At 50.7% G+C, this 3,636-nt stretch overlaps 1 pseudogene; it reads right to left on the bottom strand.

Annotated features, from left to right (window-relative positions):
* Window positions 1–570: 570 nt before the first annotated feature.
* On the bottom strand, window positions 571–1,177 carry LOC112064779 (ankyrin repeat domain-containing protein 13D-like; annotated as a pseudogene).
* Between the last annotated feature and the right edge of the window lie 2,459 nt (window positions 1,178–3,636).

The following is a 3,636-nucleotide window of genomic DNA, read 5'->3' as shown; positions in this document are numbered from 1 at the left end:
GGCCTCTCACTGTCGTGGCCTCTCTCGTTGCGGAGCGCAGGCTCCGGACGCGCAGGCCCAGCGGCCATGGCTCACGGGCCCAGCCGCTCCGCGGCACGCGGGATCCCCCCAGACCGGGGCGCGAACCCGGTTCCCCGGCATCGGCAGGCGGACGCGCAACCACTGCGCCACCAGGGAAGCCCCAAAGCTGTTTTTTAAAAAGTCTGTTTTCTGAAGTCTGTTATTGGAACTGGGGCATGTGTTGTCAGAGGAATAACACTCTACCTGCAAGTGTCAGGTTCCTACGCCACCTGCAAAGGACTCCGGCCAAGAAACAGCTGCGCCCCTGAGAAGCCAACGTTGTACCCTGAACTGCAGCCTAAATCCTTGTTTTTATGAGACATCATCTGAGGTCAGAAGTCAAGAAGCTGGGGACACCCTGACCTAGACTCCTTCCCAGGACGACAGCTGCCTGCATAGACGGGCACTGGGGGCTCAGAGGTGCCCCAGGAGGCGGCCTGGGTGAGATTCTGGGCCTGCGGTGCCCCCCTCCCTCACTGGGCAGCCTCCCAGAAGCCGGGACCAGGAGCCTCAAGGGCATCTCCCACGGTGTGGCCGGGCCCCAACTGACCTCTGGAAGGCCACACTGTGAGTGTCCAGTTGGGTGGAGACGATGGACGGTGAGGCTACTGGCCACGTGCTCCTCTCTGGGCCTCAGGGCAGCGAGCAGTGCTTGTAGCACCTGCGGGGGAGGGGGGAGCCCAAGCAGCTCCGTGGGCACCGCCTGCGGGTTGTGGTCATATCCATCCCCCAGGCTCCTGCCTCCTGGCCCTTGAAGAAGAAGCTTCTCAGCCTGAGCTGCCAGGTCTCGTGCTCAGAGCCCAGGAGACGGGGGATGGATATGACCCAGTGGTCACATCCACACATGGTCCACATCACCGGGTACATCCTGGACAGGAGGGCCACCCAGCTGGTGAACCTGCACTTCATCTCCTCCTAGCAATCTGGGGTCTGGCGGAGTCTGTTGAGCAATTCTAGAATTCCAGCCGGTCTCTGCGCCGTCCTCTGAGTCCCATTACCGGAGCACCAGATGCAGCATCTCAGGGTCCCCAGGGCTGACCACCTCCTGCAGGAACGCCCGGCCACATTGCCACGTGTCCAAGTGAAATTGAGGGTGATTCTCAGTTAAATCCATCATGTCACCGCCAAAGCCCCCTAAGGATGCGGAGGGAGGGTGGTAAACAAGATAGGTCTAACCTCTTCTTTTGTGCTTAGCCTAGTGTCACTTGCTTCTAGGGGGCTGGGTGCAGAGGCCTTGCACCTAACATGTCAGATTAGAGTTTCCAAAACAGAACCGATGCACCCATCACCTCGGCCCAAGGCGCCGTGTACAAGAGCGCTGAGCATGGCACCTCAATTCAAGATGGCGGCAGCGGCGGACCATGTGCAGAGATGCTGTGCACGCCACTGCGATCTGAAGCTTGAGCAGCACAGCTCCGCCCCGCCCGCAAGATCTCCGCCCCCTTCCCCGCTGATGAGACCCGTATAACGCAGCCCTGCGCAGGCCCGAGGCTGAGAGCGTGTGCTCTGGAGCGGGAGGTCCTGCCTCCGTTCTCTGATCAAAGACTGAAGATTTCCTTTGCTTCTGAACCGAACTGGGTCTCATTCTACTGGCGCCAGCGACACCGGCAGAAGTACACTTGTTGGGGCCTGACTCTGCAGGGTAGGTAACAATTAAACTTTAACCTGCCTTCCCTGATCAAGCTCGCTTTAATTGTGGCTACAAAAGACTTGCAAGTTCTCCAAGCCTCGTGCAGCCTAGACAATGTTTGCCTGAGTTGTTTTCTAGGAACTTGGAGTTTTCTGTGTCCAGTTCGAGCTGGAGCCCCTTAAGACTGGTTAGGACCTCCCACCCTCCAACTGGGCACGTGTGAGTGTCCAGTGACCTTTTGACATCAGAGGGCCCCAAACTCCACCCTCAGCAAACGGGGCCATTTTCATCAGCCCTTCCTCCCCAAAAGACTCATACCCTTTCGCCATCCAGTGTCCTCGCTTGGCTGCCTCGTGAACAAACGTTTTCTCTACCTCAGGAGTCTCAGCGCTGGGCTTGCTGCGGGTCAAGCAGACCAGCCCAGCTCCGTAATGGAAGGAGGACTCTCAGGGACTCCAGGCTCCCCAGGACACAGCCAGCCCAGGAAGGTAGGCCCCCCCGGGGCCCTCTAGTTAAATGTCACGCTGGCAGGCAGCTGTGCAGCGCTGCCTCCAGCCCACAGCACTGGTTCACCCAGACCAGAAGATACAGCGGGAAGGCCGCCCCAGGGGTGGGCAGGCGGGGGCAGCTCGGCTCCCAGTGGAATATTATTTGACCGTAAAAAGGAGTGAAGTAATGACACATACTACAACATGGATGACTCGTGTAGAAGTTACGCTAAGTGAAAGAAAGCAGTCACGAAAGACGACATACTATATGAGTCTATGTATATGAAATGTCCAGAACAGGCAAATCTGTAGAGACAGAAAGTAAGTTAGTGGTTGATTAGGGATTGGGGGAATGAGATGGTTGGGGTAGGCGTGGTAGCCAAAAGGTATGGGTTTTTGGGGGGTGGTGATGAAAATATTCTAAAATGGATTGCGGTGATAGTTGCATAACTGTGTGAATATAGTAAAAACCACTGACTTGTACAGTTCAAACGGGTGAAATGTATGGTATGTGAATTATATCTCAGTAAAGATGTAATAAACAAATATCCAAAAAAAGAGTGGGTAAGAATGTGGGTAAAAATGAGAAGTTTCAGATGCTCTGGATGTGTATATTGGGACGGTCACTATGGGAAAGCAGTTTCGTAGCACATAGTAAAATGAAAAGTCACATACTCTATGACCCAGAAATTCCACTTTTATGTGTGTGAACTGTAGCAGCACTACTCAATCTGTGTTTAGATAAAGGGCTTTTGCACCAGAATATAAATCAATGCATCACTTCCTTTCTCTCAAAAGTCTTGTTGTGAAATGTCAAATGAACTAAAAAGTGTGCTTTGTGACATAGTTGACCTTTTCTGTCACAGACTCTCTATCTTGCCAAGGACTATAATAATTTGTGGGTGAATGGCCAAGGTGTGGACACACTTAAAGCAGCACCAGTCTGGAGAAACTTGCTCATGTGCACAAAGAAATATTACAAACAATTACAGCAGTTATGGTAGTGAAAAACTAGAAACCATCTAATAATCAATACTGAATGAATAAATTGTGGCATATTGATTCAATTAAATACCATATAGTTACTGAAGGAATTTCGTACATATATGAATAGGTCTCAAAGTGTGGAATTTTGAATATATAAAGAATATAATGTCATTTTATTAATTAAAAATCCCACACAAATCAATGCTCTTTTATGTTCCTGGAAGCTTAAAATCATTTTTTTGATGGATGAGAAGATATATTGTAAATTCATGACAACAGCTACCTTTGGAGAGGAAAGGAGAGACTTCAGGCTGTGAACAGAGAGCAAAGTGACTTCAATTTTATCCATAATACTTTATTATATTTACTTTTTTAAAAAAAGATTTGAATCAAATGTGTCAAAAATGTTAACAGCTTTCAATATTGGGTGGTAGGTTCATGGATACTTGATATGTGTTATTTGTACCTTTC

The sequence above is a fragment of the Physeter macrocephalus genome, chromosome 13, assembly GCF_002837175.3.
Source record: "Physeter macrocephalus isolate SW-GA chromosome 13, ASM283717v5, whole genome shotgun sequence".
NCBI classification, from domain to species: Eukaryota; Metazoa; Chordata; class Mammalia; order Artiodactyla; family Physeteridae; genus Physeter; species Physeter macrocephalus.
The sequence above is the reverse complement of the archived record's forward strand: the minus strand, read 5'-3'. Positions and strand labels throughout refer to the sequence as shown.